General features: G+C 26.3%; 1 protein-coding gene across 7 annotated transcripts in view; it reads left to right on the top strand.

Annotated features, from left to right (window-relative positions):
* Positions 1-6,965: 6,965 nt before the first annotated feature.
* The window catches only part of LOC122499343 (potassium voltage-gated channel subfamily KQT member 1-like), a 95,074-nt gene continuing 77,360 nt past the window's right edge, over positions 6,966-24,679 (top strand). For 3 of the 7 annotated variants that reach the window (XM_043607635.1, XM_043607632.1, XM_043607636.1), the window contains exon 1: positions 6,967-7,671. The gene's annotated coding sequence lies outside the window, so the exon portion shown is untranslated. Of the gene's footprint in view, positions 7,672-24,679 lie in introns of all 7 variants that reach the window. The other 4 variants (XM_043607638.1, XM_043607639.1, XM_043607634.1 and 1 more) reach the window with 3 other exon arrangements.

Below are 24,679 nucleotides of genomic sequence, written 5' to 3'. Positions count from 1 at the left end.
TTAGCCACCCCTTTCCGTTTGTACTAAATAAGTTATATAGTTTGTATCTAAAACTTTTACGGCACCACATTTCGCACACTTCTGTGTATAGGTAGTATATTGAACATCAAAACTTCCAAAGCCTCTAAAATTTGAACAATCTCAGCAATAAATGTCTCTATTCGATTTTTTCCATTTGATTTAAACAATAATCTTAAAATTATTGAAAAATTTTTTTATATTACTTATGAATATACCCTGAACTAATATCGAAATATTTCCTCCCAGTGTTGTGCCATTTCCGCAAAAAAAAAAAATAAAAAAAAAATAAATCCCGGCATATATATTGCATATTATTTTTCTGTTATTGTCAAAATGAAATGCTATTGAAAAGCATACAGAATTATCAGTGACATATGCATATTCTTTGCATTGACAAATCTTGAAATTTTATATAGAAAAATATTTTCGAGGCGGATAAATCAGAAGTGGTTGGAGGTAAAACAAATATTCCAGGAGGATTCGATTTATGATTATTGGTTTCTGATTCTGTCAAACTTTATATATATATATATTTATATCCATATGTGCGTATTGTGTTTTAGTGATAGTAAAAGTCGATTATTTATCAGACACATGTGTTTCTGTCGTTTTGCAATTGCTTGGAATTTCAATCAGTGTCCTTTGATCATTTCCTTTTGAAATATCCTTTTAATTATAAAAATCTTTTGCGTTATTTCATTATGACATATTGAAAAACACTCAATCTTTCTTTTTTTCAATTTTTATAAATATTTGATAGATTTTTTTTAAGTGAATGAAAATTAATTTTTTATTGAATAGGTGAATTTTTCAGTAATCAAATTAAAACATTTGAAAATTCTGAAACTTCTCTTACTGTCGATACCAATTCAACTTAGTACGAATTAATAAAACTACAGTAAATAAAAAAGGGAAAAAAATGACGCCCAAATTGTAAGCGTTTTTCATGATAAACCGAAATGCTTTATTTTTGAATAATATCATTTTGCGATATAGTAACGGCAATATAGCATCCGGAAATTGAATGATATAGGAACTGCAGAATGACATTATATGGTAGATATATGCGTTTATACATATACAACGAATCTTTAGATGAGTTTATAGATACAAAAGCGACAACAATATTCTCGTATTAAATTTTGGCTCGAAAACGTGATACTATAACACATCGAAATGCATTTTTTTTATTTTAAAAACTACCGCTTCAATTTTTTCTAATAAATATATTATATGTATCTACATAACTTTTTCTCACAACTAAAATAAGTTAATAAAAAAATTAATATACATCCACAGTAGTCAAAACTTTTGGTGATAAGAATACTTATATTTTTGTGATAATAAATAACAGTTGTAATTAAAAATATTAATTTTAATAATACTTGAAAAAAGTGGTTCTATTTGTCAAAATAAGTAAAAGTATATTAATATACGAATTACGACGAAAAATTTCAGAGGAAATAAAACTGTTAAATTTTGTAATAGCGTTTATAATAAATAGTAAAGAGAATCTGTATATGAATAGGAAGAATAGAGAGGAAGACAATAAAAGTTTAAATTCGATTCGGAAAGGAAATTAAATTTTATCGTCAAGTAGTATTTCCGGTGAGCAATACTCAACTAGAGGTATAGAAATAAATATAAAACATAAGTTTTTGTATAGAATTCAAAAGTTTTTTTTATGTTTTAAACTTCAAATTAGCAGTATTGGATATCAAAGTGAATTCTTTTTAACAATAAAAATTGTTCGCCTAAAGATTTTTCTTTATAAATGAAAATTGAGAGACCAGAGACGATACTTGATTCGCCTGTTACGTTCTTTTGCGCTCGAGTTTTTTCTTTCGAATATATATTTATTCGACAAACAAATATTTCTTGATAATAGAATCATTTTTTGTTACTTTCTTTTATTTTTAATCTACAAGTATCTATATTGATATAAATAAAATAATTATCGTATCTTTATAATTTATACTCAGGAAAACTATTTTGAAAAAATAACGATTAAAAAAATTTGTTTAATTTTTAGTGAGGAAGTGATTAATAATTATCGTAATTTGAAATTGTTGAAGATTATGTCGATTGCAAGCAACTTTTACGATTCATTTCACTTTTGAGAGGCGAATATTGTTGTTGAAGAATGAGCATAATTATTTCAAGTTTTTCCGCCCACATGAAAAGTAAGTGCCAAGAGCAGATGTACTAAATCGAGGAGATTTCGAGAGGATGAGAAGGATAAGAGAGATGAAGTCTTATATAAGCAAGTTTTCTTCTCCCTTATAAATTTTAATATATATAATAATAAGGCATTCCCTATGGAAACACATCTTGAAAAATTTACGCTGTAAGTCCAAAAATATCTTTTCACAATGGATCAGCACTTTCTCTCCCTGCTTTTATGTACAATATCTTACAATATCTTATCTTATCGTTATTAAACAAAATTATTCTCTGACAATTTATACAATTTTTCTATCAAGCTTTCTCAAGTAAAATAAATTAAATAAATTACCTACATGACATAATGATGATAATGGATAAAAAATTTGCCGTATTTATACGAAGACAAATTTAATAAAAATGCGTGATTCATAAGAAATTTTCAAAATTATTTTTATCTTCAATTTTTTCAATTTCTGACAATAATTTCTTTTTAAATAACTCAAATCTTCAACAACTACACTGCAAAAATAAGTATCTTATTTGATATCTTAAAATAAGATGTAAGATGGAAAAATGGTATCTTACATCTTAAAATAAGATGTTTTCTAAAGTATCTTACTAATTTTTAAGATGTTTTATACGTCTTAGATATTTCTTCTATCTTAAAAAAGTAAGATACTTCTGTAAGTTTTTTAAAGTATCTTATTTAAGATGTTTCTGTCTCAATAAGATGTTTAGCGATAAGATACTTGTGAATTGTAAGATGCGAAAAAAATTTAAGTTACTAAAAACTAAGATGCATAAAATGTCTTACATATAAGCCCATAGTTAACCTCAAAACTTTTTTCCCAAAAAATATGATGAAAATGTGTACGAAGATACTTTAAACATCTTAAATTAAGATATTTTAAATAACTTAAAAGTGACTACAAAAACATCTTAGAAATGACTACCAAAACATCTTAAATAAGATACTTCTTTTTGCAGTGTATCATAAAATAATGACATATAAAATAAGTATTAAATGAATGATTTTACAATTGATTGCAGAAATTCTATTACTTTCAAAAGTAATAAAATTCTTATCACAAAATTTAATTGTGTTCAAAATTGAAAAAAAATCTCGTCAAAATCCCAATTATCTTTAAAAATAATAAAATTCTTCTTTAAACTTCAATTATTTTCAAACATTTTCCTCGTTTCAATAATTTTCAATATGAAAATTAAAATTAAGAATTTTCTATAAAAATATTAAGAAACGGGAATATGTAATGTTTTCTTCCCAAAATAAAAGAATGAGTTTGTGAACAATATTGTTATTGAGAAATAAAAATAATAAAATGGGTATTTATATTTACTATTTCTCAATCATATTTTTTTAACAATTTTCTATTTTTTATAAATAAACAAGAGAAAAATTTGCATAATTTAGATCAGTCAAATTTGTTATAGAAAGAAGCATATAATAAACAAAATGGGTATATTTTTCATTTGTTAAACATAATTTTTTTTTTAATTTTCTAGTTTCTAATATTACTTTATTATGAATCATGAAAAAAATACCTATTTTCTACTTGTCAAACAATATTTTTTAAAGAAAAAAAAAGCATACACAAAAACTAACTTCAAACTGCGAACAGAATGAATGAAAGAATACGAAGATTAATATATAGTTAATTAATTAATTAATTAATTAATTAATAATAATTAATAATTAATAGTTAATTGATTAAATTCTAAAGATTCATCATCACAGTCAAAAGTCACTAATTAAACAAATTATTTTTATTAAAAATTAATTTTTATTCTCTCAAAAACAAGAGAAGTAAGAATGAAATTTTCAAAGAGCAATTATACTCTAACTAGAATACAATGAAAATTACAATATGAAAACTCCAATTATTCCTAAAATATATGCAAACCTTTCGAAATCAAATTAATTAACATTTATATGCAGTTGGTTCATTCTCTCCCCCCTTTTCTCTCTTAATTCTGTTGAATAGTTTCAACATTTCTAGAGTCGTTAAGATTGTTGAGAACATGTTTGCAAATATCTCGACTATTGCATATCTGAAAATGAAGCTTGATAAAGGGGTGAAGGAGAGGAGAGAGAAAGAGGGGGGTAAGATACACCTAGACAGATTGAGGAAGCGACAGATATATCGAACTAAGTGTAGAGTTATACGGGAAATTAATTAAATCCCTATCCATCACGATTCATCTGCCTATTATTCTTCTTTTCATTCGTTAATTGAAGCGTGAAATTAATAGGAAAATTATTTGTCTCTTCACAATCGATTTTTCCTATTATTTACCTTAGGCTTTGCTTGATTTTATTCAAATAAATCTTGTACGATTTCCATAATATTATCATATAATAAGCAATTTTTTTTACAGAAATAAAATTATGAAAAATAATTACGAATTGTTCGATTGAAAAAAGTAGAAAAATTTTATTCTGCGGATAATTTATAATTTTCATGAAAGGTACTAAGTTACGCCTCGAACTTAATGACCTGTAAGTAACCTAATTTGGTTTAATGTAGCTGACACATTCTAAGATTTATCTTTCTGTAAAATTCAGATATATTTCACTTCACTCTTCATTATGATATTCAAAGTACATTTATTGTAAATCTTGTGAATTCTCAAAGTGCGTTATATTTTGTCATACTAAATATATATTATTATGATCAAATATTTTACATTCCATTCCTCTAATAAAATGTTATAGATAAACTTTAAAACCGCGCACAGTCTGAAAATTCAGGCCACGGAATCTATTATCATGAATTTCGTCTTCCAAGTGCAACTACCATATAAGCCGTGAAGGATTAATTTTGAAATATTATTTGAAATTACCATTAATTAAATTCCTATATAGGGTTTACATATAAACTACCATATCGATCGAGATATAATTATTTATTTTTTATTCAATACATTTTCAATTTTGCTTGTAATTCGAATTTGCGTTTGTAAATTAAAAGATTTTTTCCATTAATTACAAAAAGAAAAGTTTGAAGAGAAATTTATTAATGTAAGATAATCCTTCAGGTAGAGTTATTTATCTCAGAATCTTGAGACTATAAAGAAAAAAAAAGAATCTCTTAACGGAAAAAAGTCCAACATTGGTGAACACAAGATTCGCGCGGAGTTAAAAGAAGGATTTCCTTAGTTCTAAACTTTAAATCCAACAAAATATTCTTTTTATCCAAGACTTTGTTTTCTTCCCCAACAAACCGATTTGTATGAAACTTTTCTAAATTCCAAACTTTCCTTTGATCAAGATTATTGTTGTTATTCTTTTCTAAAACAGTATAAATTTTAAACGAATTTACTTTTCAAAAAATACGTAAATGTAATAAATCGAATAAAAATCGATTTTCAGACAGGGGAAATAGAGACTTTTCCTGATATTATTATTATTATAAGTCAACCACTCATCGCCAAATGTTTACTCGTAATTCTTTGGTATACATTCTGTTTGCCCATTCTCATCTTATCGGCTCTTTTCTTCTTCTATTTTTTTTAAACGGCGAAGCAGGAAGATTCCTTCAAAGATTGCGAGAAATTGAGCTGTGATCGGCAGGACGTGCTGTGAATTTTGAGATTTTTTTCTAAACCGGAAATAGGAGCACGAGAGCTTGGGACGAATAGAAAAAGGGTGAAAAAGGGTGAAAAAAGGGAAAGGACGAGACTTTAATATTGATATGATAGGTTTTACTCTATTATTATTGCAATTAATCGAATATTGAATCTATTAAAAATGTTTGTATAATTCTTTCTATAATTGCGAGCAATAATTGTGACAAGTGCTTCTACTATCATCAACAGTTGTTACGACCACTGTATACCACTCGATACGAAACTAAATTTCTATGAACATGTAGAACAAGAGGCTTTTAAAAAGCGGCAACAATCATGTTTACTGATTTGATTCTGTGCACAGTTTCTGCCCAATTTTTTTATCCTTTATCAGAATAAAGTTCTGACGTACAGAATTCGACCAAAATCATCATTAAAAAAGGGAAGAACTATCTTTAGGCTATTTTCGGTTATTTACAGAAAAATTTCTCTTGTAATATAAAATAATGATTTTATCATTCGGTCACCTATAAAACATGAAGACATCGATGACTCGGAGTTATTTCTTCATGTTTTATAATAAATATTCTTATAAGTTATTGAATTTCAAAAGATTTGAGTTTAAAATTTTTGAAAATCTTAATTCCTATGGAATAATAATGGTTAAATATTTATTTTAAATAAAGCTATTCATGTTTTCGAATAATTTTACAATTATTTTGCGAGAGAATCAAAATATATTCTTTAGAGTCAGGGAAAAAGATAAAATTTTGTCTGGAAATCAGGGAAAAGTTAGGGGAAAAAAATTAAATTGTTTTTTAAAAATAAATTTTTAAAACGGAAACTTCCTTAATTTTCTTTCAGGCAGATTCGAAACCGAAACTATTAATTTAATTTCAGATAAACCCGAAACTGAAAGTATCTCTTAGTTTCGTTTGAGGAAAATCCTTTCCTCTCCTTAATCAAAAATCTCGCGAAATTCAAGCACTTCGTCAGAAACTATTCCGACTCGAAGGCGAGAGTTTCGAAAGCGAGATGAAATCGGAATTTCAAAAACCCATCCACACCCTCTATTTATCATAAATGATGGTAATCATAATAAATGAAACTAGATACACAAAAAAGAGTGTTGTTGACGCAAAAGACGCAAAAGACGCAAAAGACGAAAAAGAAGAAGCGATGAGACGAGACATTTGTGGTTGAGATGATGATGGTTTTAAAGGGGCAAAATGGGGAAAGGGGAGGCTGTGGGGGAGTGTCAGAAGGACGAGAGAAAGAGGTAGATAAAGGGAGAGAGAATCAGTCGACGTGCCGGCAGCAAATTGAACGCACGTTCGCTCCTTTCGGAGCGCGCGAGGCGCTTCTCGTGCCCCATCCTTTCATTAATTACCATCAACATTAATTTATCAAAACAAAGTGATTTTCGACTCATCCAAATGAAATTTCCAAAGTGAGTGCGGACTCGTGTGTGTGTCAGTGTGGCCAAAAAAAAAGTTTATTTATATATCTATATATACACACAGGTATATATGGTGCGGTTGCACGTAAGGTTTTGCATTAATGCAAGAGCTTCCGGGACAGCCGGCGGCATCTTTAGAAACTGTGTCAAGCCCTGATTCCTCAAACCACCACGTGAAATTAATTACAATTTTCTCTGCAAGAAAAAGGAAATCAAAATTTCAAGTGTTTAATTTTTCTCCCACTTTTATTTTTTTTATTTCATTTATTTATTTTCAAGGGTTATAAACCCTGTTTTTAAATTTTATTTCATGTGGATTTGTATAATGTTTCTTGACATTAATGCGACGATTAAATTAACATCATTCAACGATTCAAGACAAGGATTATCGCTATTGGTTTATGCATTTTTCAAAACTCTGCTCGTTTCTCCAAATGGTAAAATATTTTCTTTAGGAACTTTTCCTTTTGGTAAAAAAGTAATGCATACATAGTAGAGAAAATAATTTACACTCGGAATAAAATTCAAATATTTTCTAGATTAATTCTTTTTTAATAGCCTATTAATAGCAATTCTAGCAAATATTTAAGTTCCAGTTCCAGGTAATTATGTTTCTTCTTTGAAACATCTCTTATATTTACATATTTTGTCCATACAATTGTTCCTTTGTTTTGATTTTTATACTTTTATTTTATATTCAGAGAACAAATTCACCTTTGATAACCAAATGACACATAGAAAAATGGTTAACAATTTATTTTAAAAAACGCAGTACCTGTATAAATTTATAAATAATAATTTTTTCCAGTTAGTGATAAAACAGTAATTAATACACATAATAAAATTTTGTTTATTATGCTGATTCAACGCAATAATAATATATAAATATAATTGTGAAATACATAAAATATACATTAAATAACAAATTATATATAATGGAAACTCTAAATTATAATTTATTCATTTTGGAAGGTTAATAATTTTATATGATGAGTATTAAACGTATACCATATCAATATTAAATTTTCAATCTCTGTATTGAGAAACATATAACTAAAATGACAATTAATTTCGAATTATTATTAAATTACTAAATGAATAATTAAGAGAAAATTTCTGACCGACTCACTGTAAAATTTATATTTTTGGAAAATTTATATTGATTTATTTCTTGTAATATTGCTCCCTAATAATATTGTAAAATTGTAAATGTAATTATCACATTTTTAAATTTAATTTAAAATTTTGATCTCAATAAAATTATTAAATTTTTAATAACAATTCTTTTTTGGCAACAATATTACTAAATAAATAAATGGTTTTTTAATATTATTGTTATTTTTATGAATAAAAAAAAGTTTTACTCTTTGTAATATTAATATTAATAAAAATAATAATAACAATAATAATAATAGTTATTGTTTGTATTTAGTAGATTTCTATTTTGACTAAGACCTTTACAATTATTTTATTTATACTTTTTATTATTGATCTATAAATAATAAACAATAAATAGAGATGAAAGAGTAATTATTTATTTATTATAAACTAATTCATTTTATTTATTATTTTTAATAAACAAATTTCGTCAATTAAAAATAATTTCATTACGTACTTATTTCAACCAATTATAATAAAAAATTAATAAACATTTTTAAAAATATTTTTCCTTTTTATTTTTTTTTTCTTTGAAAATAATCAATGTAAAGCTTGAGTCGCTTTTTTCCATTTTTTATTTTTGTTTTATAAATTCAAGTACGTTAATTATACGTTTTCATACGACACTTGATCTCGCAGCATCTCCCGTTCATTAGATTCCGGAAATTGTTTGATCTTATTTCTAAAATTCTCAAAAATCTCTTGTCAGAGAATTCCGGGAGTTTGTGGTTGAAGAGAGTGAAAAAGAGGTTTTAAGGGGAATTGTGAAATATGTCACGTGTGTGTCGATGAATTTCATATATATATCTCTATACATGAAAAAAAACTTTTCCCACTCGAGTATTTTTCAGTTTATAATCTCATGTGACCTTATGACCCTTTCATGTAATAACAATTAAGCTTGTCGGTAATGCTCTTTGGTAAAAAAAAAGAAAATAGAGAAATTGTGTTCGGGGTGGGGATTAGAGAAAAATGTAAGAGAGGTTTGTTCTGCTGGAAAATCCCCAATGGATTTTTCAAAGAAAAGACACATATACAAAAAAAAATTGAAGAATCTATATTATAGTCTTTTAATAAAAATTATAGTGGAATTAAATTCTATATATGAAATTGAGACTGTAGTAATTGAAATTGGTTTTTGTGTCTCTTTTATAATTTAACAAACGTCAATATCCTTTTTGAGATTATATACCCAAATCCTCAGTTAAAATTTAATTAAGTTTATTTTATTTTTATCGAACATTACCTTCTACACGAGAAAATGTATTTTTACCTTAAATTTTATTTCATGACTTTTTTCTTTATCGTTTTTTAATTAGTTTTACGGTTTATATTATATTTATTATTACTTTAATTTTTTTTTTATTTTTAAGTTAGTTATTTAATTTATTCCGTGAGTTAATTATATTTCATTCATTATCTTTTATTAGTTAAATTAGTCTCTTTTATTAGTTTAATTATTAATTTGGTTATTATTTTTATTATTATTAATTTATTTATTTATTCGCAGTAGTAAATTAAAATATTTATTAGATTTATAAATTTGCATTTACCAAATTTTAAGAACAGTAAAATAGATTTTTTTATTGTTTAAAAATTTTACATATTTATTGCCATTTTATTTTTTACTTTTTTCTTTCTTTCAGTTTCAGTTTTGAAAAAAATTTACTATTTTTATTCTTTTTATTATATTCATATATCTTCTGGTATTTTCTACAATACTTTCATTCGTTTCCTGTGTTAAGAAATTTTTATACCTTTTTTATTACCTATTTGTTTTTTCGAATCCTATTTATTTTTGATATACAATTTATTTTCCGTTTTTTTCAAACTCTCATTCTAGTTTTAACAAATTTGTATTTTTATTTTCGACAATTTTCTTTTCCTTCATGTCCGGAAAGTTTTATTTTTTTATTTTGCCTACACTGAAAAAAAAGTTCTGGTTAGGGTATATTTAACACGATATTCTAGTTAAAACAACCAGAATTCTGGTTAAATTAACTAGAATTCTGGTTAACCTAACCAAAAAAAATCTAGTTAGGGCATATTTAACACGAAATTCTAGTTAAAAACAGGTTTTCTGGTAATTCCAACCAGAACTTTTTTTTCAGTGTATATTTTTTATTACTTTTTTTTATTTAAATTTACATTTTTTCCAATTTAGTAATTAATTTCTACATATTTATAATATTTCGTTTTAAATATTAATTTTTCGCATTAATAAAACAAAAAGGTAGAAGGAAATTGCTCATTAGAATGCAAAAATATGAGGGAAAAAAAAGAAAGAAAAATATTTCATGGTAATGTTTTTTTGAATGAATAATGCATATTTTGCATGAACAATAAACTAATTAAATTAAATACGATGTAATCAGGGGAAAATAATGAAACATTATGTACAAATGAATTGTGATTATTTCATGCTTTTATAAACCTTTAAACAGCTTTAATTGGCTAATTTTATTTGTAATTTGAATTCACCTCTTTCTCTATATATCGATATATAGTATTATATTTGAAATATTTCAATCTCCTTCATTTGTATATTCATATTCAAATTTTTACGTAATGTTCAGTAAAAATCGATTTTAACGAACAAAGGAATGAAGGAAAAAAAATTTTCATGTCAAGATAAAAAAAACAGTAGTTTTTTATGAAAAAAGGGAATAAAATTCAGAAATCAATCGTTTAGTTGGGGAAAATTTTTTTTTGTCCTATCCAGGCAACGATTTTCACATTTATGCCAGAATGACGTTTTCGCTATATAAGCATGCCTCGTTGCTTCATTGCACTCCATATTGTGATGATCTAAAACCCGGAATAACGTGAACTTAAGTGCATTATTACCCCATTCCCTGGCTTTCTCTGCTTTTTCTCTCTCCATTTTACGACCGACACACCTTCAATGTCGAATTAGTATACATTACATTAACATTTTATAAGGCAAGGAAACTTTTGTGGAAAAGAAAAAATCCAAAAAATCTTTAAAGAAATTTTTATTTTTTAATTTTTCATCAAAAAGTTTTTTTCTACTTTCGGTGCTTAAGCAAAAAGGGTAAAAGGGAAAAATGGTGAATTTAGGTTTAGATAAGTTTTAGAAGTCGTAATTTAGTACCAATATATTAGCGATAATGGATTAATTCATTTATTAACTAAAGAGGAAATTTTTGGAAAAAGTTTCTAAAAAAAAGGTGAAAATTATACGACTTTCAGAAATTTATTTGAGAGTAGATTAAAAGTTTAATTTAAATTTGTGGGAAGTGGGGAGAAATTACTCTCAAGCAGAGATTAAAAAGTTAAGAATTTAATTAGAATTTTGTCTCGGAATTCACAAAGGCCCAATTTAAATCCCCCTGTCTTGGAAGATATATTTCCACCGCAGCTTTTTGGACCAACACTACTTAGAAAGATGTAGTGCGGTTTAGCTGAGAAGTGGTCTTCCTCCTCGCACATATGTACAGGGTCTTCCCTTTATACTCCACCGTAAATTGTGAACCACGTCACTAGCAGCAAGTGTTATCAATAGTCGACTATCAATTCTCAATTTTTATACAGTTCCACTTGAAATGAGTTCGATATTTATCCTTGGCAAAGAATATCCTTTTTAAGAAGACTCGCCCAACAATGAAGCGAGGAAAAAAATTAACAAAAAAGTGTAAAAAAGGAAAAAGAAATCTTCGCATACAAAAAAGAATATCGTTAGAGGAGAATATTAAATCAGAAATCTTGTATAAAATAAAACAGAAAAAAATTTATCAAGGGGAAATTTTATTTTCAGAATATAAAAAGATAATTGCGTAAACAATTAAGTATATTAAGGGAAATAAAAAGCTATGTAACTACCATTTAAAAAATTTAACAATTGTATAACTGTTCAAATATCTTACTCAAATTATTTATTGTAATTACTGTTTATTAATATCAGTCACCAGAAATTATAATCATCAGCGATTGTAACCACCAGTAATTGTAACTATCACTAATTGTAACTACCATGAAGTAAATACCGTTGATAATACTTATTAGCAGTATTGTTGTAATTAGTTGAAACAACCATAACAAATTCGTAACTATAATTGCAACAACCATTAAACAAGAATAAAATGCAAAACTAATATTGTTTTGCAAAATTTCCAATTCAAAATAAGTAAACAATTAGAATATTCTGTTTTGTGTATAAATTCCATTTTGATAATGCCGTCTGTTAAACATGTTCGTGCCTCATTTTTATAGACAAAACAGTTCAACTGTAATAATTTATTTAGTAAATCTTTGATGTATAAAAAAACACATAAGATTTTTATTGGTAAATTTTACGATTCTAGCTGTACGTGTAAACGTTTGTTTCTTTCTATCGATGTGTTTATATAGCTTCTTTTCTTCTCTCTATGTAAATATGTAAACATAAGAGAGACACGTACACATTTGTTTGACAAGATTTTCAAGATACAGAAATATTCTTGTCAATGGTGTTGGATTCCCAGTTCGTTACAATATATATATACATATATACAAGTCTGATAAAATTTGTAGAGTCCCGAGCACGAAGCTCGTTCATTTTGCATTGTGCCAACTAGCTTCGACGAAAGGAAATATATTGCGACACAAGAGCAAAGTGCAATCAGGAAAAAATATAACCCAACCATCCCCCCTCGTCCCTTTCTTTTTTTCTCTCCGCAAGCTTTGCGCGCTTCGGTAAAAAACCGAAAATCAATGCTGGGTTTTAAAAAAAAGGGAATTGATAGTTTTTTTCTTCTTTTTTTACGACTAGTGAAAAATGAAATTTCGATAGAAAACAATTTCAGAAAATATCTGTTGATTGCAAAATGATATTTTAAAAAACAACCATAATGTATTACGGTTGTTTTTTTTTATGTAATAATAATAAAAATTGTTTACGTTTTTTATTGTTGCACTAAAAAGTTGTTATTTATTTTTTAATTATTACTTTATATTTACATAAATCAATAACTTTTCATAAGTATGTCTGAAAAATGCACAACGAAAGGTCAATTGAAGCTTTTTTCAATATTCTATAAGCTGATTATAATACTTTCGTAATTATTTATGAAATTTGCCAACTAGAAATTCGAAAAAATTCATTCGCTTTTTTAAATGCTAATAAATTTGCAATACCTGATAATGATAAATTCTCAAATAGATCGTTCTCAAATGCCATATAAATTAAAATAAATTTCCATCTTTTAAATATTAATTTATTTATGATCCTTATTTATTTTCCTTCAATTAATAAAATCTATAAAAAAAATCTAACTGTGAAATTAAACCATTAAGATTCCAATTGAAATTTGGTTGAACACAATCTGTTTAAATTATATAGAGCTTGACCCATATTCGATAAACTTGAATAAATATCGTTTCGCGAGGGAATTGACTTTATCTATAATATTACCGCTATATATAGTTTAAAAGGAGTCGTAATAATAGTAATAATAATAAAAAAATATATATAGCGAAGAGAGATATAAAAATATTTCTATAATATTAAATTTGCCATGCATGTACAATAACGAAAATGTGAAATTTTTTTTCTTCTTTTTTTTTTGCATTTTATTAGCTTCTCTATTTGATTACATTTTGCATTCTTTCAGACAATGAAATGAAGCGCGGAGGGACGTGCGAAAAGAGTCTACTGCGAGCAATTGTAAAAGTTCAAAACACTTCTGCGATTACAACTCACTGTGCCGCATTATATACTGCAGTAAAAATAGAGTGTTGTACTGGTTTTTCTTTTCTTTCGTGTTTTTTTTCATGTAAAATAATGCACAACATCACAATTGACAACTCTTTTTCAGATGTCTATTCATCATCCGAAATGTCTTTTTGTTTTTTCTATATTATTTTAAGTCTTCAAACAGTTTGAAGAATAAAAAAAAGAGGAAGTCGAAAAATGCAAACAATGGTGGTTAAAGCATGGTTGCAAAGAGTATTGTATAGATGATAGATACAATTTTTGATAGTTGAAATTAATTCAATCAGATGACAATAATTGACAATTATAAATTTATAATTAGAAAAAATGTTGATTAACAACCATGGTAGTAGCAAACCATAGTAATTAGTAATCACAGTAATAAGAAATCATATAACAATTAGCAACCATGGTCTTGAGTATAAAATGAAAATTTTATAAAAAGAATATTAAGAAAATATAAAAATTTGATGAAAGTTTTTCAAAATTTGCAAACATTTGCAAACATTTGCTTACTATTACTACAAACTTTTCTAATTTGAATAAAAAGCGTTCGTTGGGGAAAAAATGATTCATTATTAAGACCTTAATAAAACATTATCATGAGTGTAAATTTGCTCCTTGAATGGACTTTGTGCAAGGTTTAATTATGTATAGGTAGAATAAATGAAATTGCACTGGAACAGAAGCACAGATTTATATTAATAAGCTCATCAATCTGAGATAACTTGAGGTGTCAAATAAGTAACGCGCTTTCCTATAATACAAACTATCTTGTTATGGTTGGAATTACATGGAGAGTATTTGTCAAGATAAGGTGTTAATAATGGAACTGCTGTACGCTAATTAGTTTCCCTATATAAACATAGCATCAGGCATACTGATTAAACTTCATTGATGATTTACATTTTCATTAAAATAATTATTAAAATATTCTTCTTGTCATGTAAATAGAAACTACTTCTATATGACAAGAAAGTATTAAAACTAATAAACTATTGTTTTATGAAATTGATGACGAAATAATTATTTTTATGATGAATTATTGCTTTACAGCAGGTACTGCAATGGTTGTTACTTTTAACTAATATGCAATTAGTAGTAGTAGTTCAATTATTAGAAACGTTAAGTTTAACTATAATAATAGTTTTATGGTTGCTGTTATCAATCGGTAATAAGAATATTAACGAAACCGATAATTGCTAGAATTAATGGTAGTTGTAACTAATAGTAGTTATAATTATTAATAGTAGTAACGAATAATTGTTTATATAGAGACAATTACAAACAATAATAGTTGCATGCAATGACAGTTACAAGAAATGGTAAATTATAAACAATGGTAGTTACATAAAATGACAAAAACTACCAGGAACAATAATATTCATTAAATCGTAATTTAAATTTTTTTATAATTTCTAATTCCACAAATTTCTACTTTTTTTGATCTTAAAATAATGGACCTTTATCATATTTTAAACACTTTTAAAAGCGCACCCTCATCCTTTTTAAAAAGTCACTGCCTTTTCATGGCAAGTTAGCTGACGAATTATCGAGAAGCACTTTCAAGTTTTTAAACTTGAATATAAGGGAAGCGATGGTTTTTTCATTTTCTATATGGATCGAAAGTTTTTTTTTCTAAAAGAGTAGCGCGCTTCCAAAATTCTTTCTTTTTTCTTCAAAAAGAAAAAACCGCAAGATATGAAGAGTGAGAAAAAAATATATATAAAATTTATAATATAGATGTTGAGCTTTTTTCTGGTCAAATGTAAGACATTACACTTATTCTTCATTTCTTTACAACATTTTATGACAAAAAAATAAAAATTCCCAGAAGAGAGAAAAGAAGGACTGTTCTTTTACTATTCGAAATTATTAAAGGTTAAGTCATTATATAAAATATTGCAACTATGATGTGAAATTGTATTTTTTATTACTTTGTGCATAAAAATTATTGTAAACATTTTTTTATTTATTTATATAAAATAAGAAAGCAATAAAATTTGAATGAGTGAAATAAGTTTGAAGCATCTACTGGTGAAAAGCTTGTGCGTTTTCCCAGGAAACTTTATAAAATATATATATATAAGAAAGTTTACATGGAAGTACTTAACTTGCAGGTGAGTTTTATACAGTAATCTCTTTTACAATTTTATATATATATATATATATATATAAAAGTTTTTTGAAAATTCCACTGGTATTTTATCTCGTCAAATGTTCACTTGAAAACCACAACCCTCAAACTTATTTCCGAAAGAAATGAGAATTTCCACAGTGGTTTACCACAGGATTTTAAGCGGCAGATATAAACCTCATTTCACCGTAAAATACTTTCTCGTTACTTAAATCAAGTGTCTTTTATATCAAACAGGAAATTCTATTCTTTTATTATACAGTAAACTCTCGGTAAGTGACCAAACTTGAAACAAAAAGGGAAAAAATATGAACTAGCTTCTAGGTTAATCGTCAAGAATGAAGAATAAGAAAATAAGAAAATAAAAAAATTAATATTAATTAATATACCTACTTATTAAATAGTCAATTGATGATAATTTTAACATTCAGAATAGTTTGCATTTTTTTCTGTTTTTGAAACTGTTTTACAGGAATGCTACTTTGTAGTTTGAATGCTACATTAATCAACTATATCGAATTACAAATTGTTTCATTGATTCGACAAAACATTTACGAAATTTTGAGTTTGTTTTTTTATTCTAAACTCAAAGCAATTTGCAAATAGCATGTTTTTAGTGAATTGTTTCAATTTTACAAGTATATATAGGAGGATGAAACAGCAAATTAGAACGCAATTAACTCAACTCTGCGTGCAAGAACATCTTCATTAGAGGCTAACGTTTTAGAGAGTCGCAAGATAAATAATTACAAGGTTAATTTTCGAAAACGGAATAACTAATTTTCTCCAACGAAAATCGTCATTAAAAAAGAATGTAACAAACTTATATTTTAATTAATAATTTTTTTTGAATTTCGAAAAAAGTGAGTCAAGTGAGTTGTGCACTTTTAATTTAAATGAATAAAGTGTCAATTGAAAGTTTCAATCACAATAAATGATTAGAGAAATTCGACTCGATATTCTGTTAGTATGGTATGCCATTGAGTTTGAAGATGTTTTACTCCATCTATAAATCTCGAGCGCATATTGGAGAGGAAGATTTCAATTAGGAAAGTTTCTACCTCAAATTTTCGAAACCAACTTTCGTTCCAGTGTATATATAGTTTGATTTACTCCCAATGAATTTCCCTCCTTTAACTGCTCGGCATTTGACTCTTAATCGCCTAAATGCACTAATTATAAGTTCATTTAACTCGACATTCGCTTAACAGATCCTTCATTCTGATGAGGGTTTTTTTTATACGAGAGCAGTCTTTTAAATTTACTATCGTTCTTTTTAAGTACCGTACTAACTTGAAACTAACTAAACTTCCACTAACAATACTTCCAACATCATTCTTTGTAAGTACTGATACTTGTAACTATCATTCTGTGTAAACACAATTATTCTTCTAATTACTAAAACAAAAAATGATTTCATTCAAATGAAGAATAACATTTTTAATTTCATTGCTAAAACGAGAGACAGAATCTAAATTCCAACTAAACGGATGTTAATGAATTTGAATACAGTTTTATTGGAGTAGTTAGGGGAGAAATCTGCAAGTGACTGTGCGGAGGGTTAGATTATCCTAATAGCAATACTCCAAGTGTGCAACTTTCAAAGTTCATTTCAGGATAAATAGAAGAAGCCGTTTCACTCAGAACCACCAAATGTTAATTATTCTCGTTCATCACAGTTTCACTTTGGAATTTAACATACAAAATTTTGCTAATGTACCACTGACTGGTGACAATTAAAATCCAATCAATCACACAAATATATATATATATTTTGTATATGTACTTGACTTTTACATATATATTGGTATGGAAATTCAATTATTTTCTCTATTAGTGCTGAAAGACAAACAAAAGTTTTAATGAGTTTTCTCCTTGCTAAATACTATGAGTACGCGCAAGGCAGGAATGTTCTTTCCAAAACTCATTTTGTTAGAATAAAAAGCTTCTGTGTATTGAGGAACAAAAAAGAGAGTTCTTAATTTATTCAATGTCTTTCCGTTGTAGTACGTGCGAATAAAATCGATAAAAGTTTGTTACATTTACAATTTTCCTTTTTTTGATAAGCTTATCGTAATGCGGAGGAAATTATTTTAGTTTTGTTAAACCAAAAATTAATGGTAGTTATAGCACTAGTAATTACAATCAATGTTTGTTACAAACAATGGTATATAGCCATAATAATGAATAGTTACAATCAATCATTGTTACAATAAACGAATGTTAGAATAAATATTTATAATAAATTTTTATTATTAGTAAAAACAACCAATTTTAACTCCCATTGATAGTTAATATAATTCTATGAAGTATCAATGGTAGTTAAAATTAATAATTCTAATAATAATATCATTAATAACAATGGTAAATACAGTCATCCTGGAACCAAAACAGTTGCATGATTATTACAATGATGATTGTAGCAACAGATAATGGCTCACCTCCAGCTATTTGCAATTAATGATAGAGGCGGTATTTTAATTTGTTTTTTTATGGTAGTCTTTAAATAATAAAATTTAGCGAAAAAGAAAAAAACATTTTTTTCTTGAAGAAATCAAATACGCTTTTGACCTGTACTAAAAATAATCTCTCTCATCTTTAAATCATGATTTTGATTGCCGCATTAGCATTGGCACCTTGCGTCCTTGATTATTTTCGAAGCTTGAATCACGCTCGATCACTGGCAATACACACACATACGCACACACATACACATCACTAAACAATATATATTCAACCTACGAGTTCCTGAAACGTTTCGACAAAGGAATTTAATTCAGGGTTTATAAAACGGGTTATTGAAGAACTCATTTCGATTTGTACTTCGAATGCGCAATGCCTGCACTATTCAAAATAATATGTCATTAGTACAGCACATTACTTATCAAACTGGTAGTGAATTATTATTATTTTTTTTAAATAAATTCAAATTTTAGAAAAATAATTTAAATTTCAAGTAAAGGTCGATTTTTGTTTTCTTTTATTTTATCATATAATATTTATTTTGTTTATTATTATATTCATTTATTACAAGTACTGTATTTATTTTTCGGTTTTAGTATTTAAATAACGTTTTAAAATTCAGTGAATAATGAATTAGTTTTTTTTTCAAATTTTGGTTGTTTGAAGGAGTAATTGTATTTTGAAAATTTGCAAACAGTTGAAATAATGTTATATATTGAATTTTAAACTAATTTATTAATTCAAGATCCAAGTGATGTGAACATGTGTTCGAAAGTGTTGTTCTGGTTAAGTGCATTTCAGATATAATGGCGAATATTCACGATTACAGTAAACTGTTTGCAAAATGTACAGTGTATCCCCAAACAACATCAGTTTTCAGTATAATTTCATCACAACAATCATAACATACATGTATGCTTTCAAAAACACATTATTCGAAGTTAGGTAATTAACGAATTAATAATAATAATGAATAAAATAAAGTTTTTGTTTAACTCGAAAAATTTTAAAATAAATAAACATCTACATATCGAAAGTGCAAAAGAACTTTTATAGTGGTTCAAATAAACATATATAAATGATATTTTTAACGATATTAATAAATAATAATCGCGATTGAAAATCTGGTTCAAATATGTTGATATGCGTTGTATCGTAAAATTTTTCGATGGCTTTTAAATCATCCTTCAGTGCATTATGTGTAGAATATTTCAATATGGCAATAAATAAATTTACGTTCGATTGGGATATTTCAATATTATATTCGTCAATAATACAAAAGAGATTCTTTTATAGAAATTTTTGGTAAAAAGAAGAGTTCTTTTATTTCAAAATGATTCCTGAAAAGACACAAGAGAGAAAATAGACCAAAAGAAATTTTAAAAATATTCCCATATTTTATATAAAGATTCGTTTTCTTTCTTTACTGGTAAAAAGAGTCGCTGAATTCTATTCTGGCTAAAAAACAAATGATTTATAAGCTTTTCACATATTTCTGCGAGAATCTCTTTGTATTTTCCGATTTGGAAAAAATAGAAATTATTTTTAGAAAAACGATAAAAATTTTAATATTCAAAAAAAAATTTTTTAATTTTGTTACGTCAAAACGAGAAACCTTTTTAAATATACCTAACGTTCCTCGTTTTAAATTGGTTTCATAAATGAATCCAATTTGGGATGAGGATAAGTCAATGAGCCTACTAAATGTGAGAGAATAATTTATTTAAAAACCAACAAGAAAGAAAAGAGTTGACAAAATTACAATGAGTACAAAAATTATGAATCTTACTTAAAGAATAACGATTACTGGTGGTGTGATGATAATCTGTTGTCCGATCCCAATGGTGATGAGCGGTAGACGAAAAGGGGCCTTTTGTTTTTTGTCCTTAGTGGTTGGGTATTAGACCTCTTGTTTACACTAATGAGATAGTGTATTGTATTGTTAAAATATCTGCTTCCTACCAGACGGTTGTCGCCTCTTGAGCAAATTTCGATGGTTCGAAATTTGGAATGTGTTGTTTCAATATTAGGTCTTCGTTGATAGTTGAGATTATTTCCAATTTAATATTTTTGGAAATTGTTTAAAATTTATACTTTGCAAATTTATTATAAGAGGTTGTTTAAAGTTCACTTCTTATTTAATACTTGGGGAAATAGTTCACTTTTAATAATGTACGTTCAAAATAATACTTGGGGTTATACGTTTCACTTTCAAAGATGTACTTTTAATTCACTTGTAAACTATGCGATGTTTACTTGTAGACAATTTGATAATGACTGAGCGATGTGTACAGGATGATTCCCAAAAAATTACTCTCTAGTCTCTTGTTCTGAACGATGTGTTCAGGTTAATTTCTAAATAGTTACTCTCTGATACTAAGCGATGTGTTCAAGTTGATTTCTAAAAAACTACTCTCTGATATCTGCAGAATTTGTATCCCTTTTATATAAAACTGTCTTCATTAATGTAATGCTTTGAAATCATTCAAGTGTGAATTTTAAGTGGGGGTCTCGGCGACGGCAATGCTGCTGCAATTCGGGGCGACTGTTGCAGGGTGGCCGCTGGACCGGGAAAACCGGGAAATGACAGTGAATTTTTTTGGACAGGGAAAAACCGGGAAATGACAGTGAATTTTGATCTTGACCGGGATTTTGGAATTTTTTTTTTAAAAACACACATTACTTTGTGAGAAAAAATAGAAATATTTATTTTAAGATTTAGGTATTAACTATATTTCATTAAAAAAGATTGAATGATCTTCTATAAAATCTATTTATATTTTGTCAGAGAATTTTATAAAAAGTACTATAAAAATATTCAATTTCTAGAATTTATAAGAAAATTATGAATTTTGCTGTCCAACGTAACAGACTTAGAAAAAGAAAATATTAAATTTAATTTTAAATTCTTTCTATTTCTAACAATAATTAAACAAAATATAATTTTAATTAAATTTGTCAAAAAAATTTCAAAGAGAAAAAATTTCACATCCTATAAAATAGTGAAAAATAAATGAATTTAAAATTTTTTTTGCAATAATATTATAACAAAACAAATAAGAATTATTAAAAATTTGAACTAATTAGAACAAAAGTGATACGAAATTTATAAAAATGAATTTTTGAATAATAAATAAAGTAAATAAAAATAAATAAAATTTCTTTTCTTAGAAAATAAATTTTAAAAAACCGTATTTTTCATTAATATCAATTAGTTTTTTTACAATTATTCATAAGCAAATTTTTCGATTTTTTTGAATGTTAAATTAATATCATACTAATATTATTATAGATTGAATTTTAAAAAATTTCAAATTGAAGTTTTAGAAAAGTTGAATTTTAAAAGATTTTAATAAAAATTCTGAATAATTTAGTCTTTAAAAATATTTTTATTCACATTTTCTCAAATTAGTTATGTTTTTAAATATGTAATATTTAATTGAAAAATTTTCAAATTAATCAAAATTTCATGAAATTGTCTTGTAAACAAGTGGATTTTAGAAATATTTTAGTTATTTTTAGAATATAATTGAATTGAAATTTTGAAAATAATTTTTAATAAGTTGCAGTTAAAAATTATTCAAATTTAAAGGATTTGAAATTTGAATTTTTTTTTGAAATTTGAATACCTTCTATATGGAAAAATAATGGATAATAATTAAATATTTATTTAAAAAAATCTATTTAAGTTCAAAATTATTTTTAGAATAAACTAAAATATTTTTAGGGTTTGGGAAAAAGTCAAAGTTTTGTCTAAAAATCAGGAAATTCTTTCAATCTTTCATGGAATAATTTATTTTCAGAGTTATTATTTATGACCGGGAAAAATAATTTATGACCGGGAATGGACCGGGAAATGACCGTGAATTTTTTTTTACAAAAAAAGTGGCCACCCTGCACTGTTGACTCTTCTACACGTGTCGATTTTGGGTAGATTTTAAATGGGGTCTCGGCGACGGCAATGCTGCTGCAATTCGGGGCGACTGTTGACTCTTCTACACGTGTCGATTTTGGGTAGATTTTAAGTGGGGGTCTCGGCGACGGCAATGCTGCTGCAATTCGGGGCGACTGTTGACTCTTCTACACGTGTCGATTTTGGGTAGATTTTAAGTGGGGGTGTCGGCGACTGCAATGCTTGTTTGTTTTCCTGCCTGTGGCGAAGATTTTTTGAAGGTCGTTTAACTGATGCACTATCGTTATTCTTTTTACATGATTTAAAATATTACTCATCTTTCTTGAATTCATTATACTTGCAAATTGTTTAGGTACATATGAGATATATAAAATATGCTAATTACAATGCAATAATATGAAATACATAGAATAATAATACAACGTATAAGTAAAATACAATATCAAAAAAATAGGAAATACATTCTTAAGTATCGAAGTTAAATTAGGTATATTAACAAGAAGTTACGGACGTAACAATTTAAATAATAATCCAACTTGTCCATAGTAAGCAAATAACAATCAGTAACTATTAAATTGTTGCAATTAATATTTTTAACAGAAATAGTTTGCTATTATCAGTGTTTGTAATTATGATAAATTTCTTTTCTCTTCAATATTTAGCTAATTTCATGAAATTTTACGTTTATTTTTTAATTATTTGTTATTCTTCTGTTTTATTTTTTGTTTTTTTTTATTGAATTTTCAATATAAAATATATACGTGGTTTATTGTGGTCCATCTTGGACGAAACGACTTGTGCTTCTGAGAATTTTTCTCGTTGAACTCATTCCGATTTACAAGGCGATTTTTCTTAAAATGTTGTTTCTTTTCCACCAACAAACTAGATATACTACATAGGGAAAAATGAATGGGAACTTCGCTGACATACAATTCCCTTTCTCTTTCTCCCACATTTCTTTTATTCGCAATTTTCTTACTTTTATTATTACTATTTTCTGCTTCTATTTACTGCATTTTATTTATTCACATTTATTATTTTTCTTCTTTCACTAAAAAAATTTTGAACCAAGTTTAAAAGAAATTTAAATACTTTTAGAATTTAATAATTTACGAAATAATATAGACATAGAAAATAATATAGAAATCAGTATAATTTTATACTACTTTCAAAATAAATTTTCTAATGTTCTGTTTTTATTCTTGCAAATATTAAAATTGCTCATAAAAAGAATTTTAATCATCGCATGTTGGTATAATATATAAAGTTAATAATTGCGAATTGAAACAGAAAGAAAATTGTGTAGCAAGTGCTCTGTCACGTTATGAATTTTATCTGGACCGGTGAATGCACCTCGTTGGATGACATTATCGTATCCTTTAAATGTTAAGTACAAAAGCTTTAGACAATTTATTAAAAAATATTTTTCAAGCAATAAAATTAACTACAAAATATTTTATAATGCATAAAATATATGATATAATTTTACGAAAAAAAACATTCCGTGTGACCTACAATCTCTGCTATACAGTAAAAAAATTTCCCTTTTTGTAAAGTTGCGCAACACAAAATTCTATAAAATTTAATTAATTAATTTTCTCCTGATTCTATATTTCACGTCTCTTCCATTAATTAAGAATTTCTCACAGTAATTTTCCCTGTAAAAAGGAAAAAAAACCCGAAAAAGTGTTAATTGGAGACAAAATGGTAAAATTGCGCTCATTATTCGGTAATTAGTCATAATTTTATAAAAGTTAAAAACTAAATTTTAGAAAAATTCAAATCTAGAGACTACAAAAATTATTCGATAAATAATCTATATTGTTATTTATGTTTGTTGGTAATTTTAAACTATCATTGTTTATGAGTACAACAACTTGCTGCTAACATTATTTGTATTCTTTATTGTTTGTAACGAAGATTACCTAATTGGCAGTAAAAAATATAATCTTTTGATAAAATATAATTTGCCTAGAAAAATATAAGAAAAAATTTAGAGCAATAGATAGCTTAAGATTTAAAATTAATTCTAACAAATTTTAGATTAAGGAAAATATTTTT

Source organism: Leptopilina heterotoma, unplaced genomic scaffold (genome assembly GCF_015476425.1).
Source record: "Leptopilina heterotoma isolate Lh14 unplaced genomic scaffold, ASM1547642v1 Lhet_167, whole genome shotgun sequence".
NCBI classification, from domain to species: Eukaryota; Metazoa; Arthropoda; class Insecta; order Hymenoptera; family Figitidae; genus Leptopilina; species Leptopilina heterotoma.
Note: the sequence above shows the minus strand (reverse complement) of the source record. Positions and strands in the feature narration are given on the sequence as shown.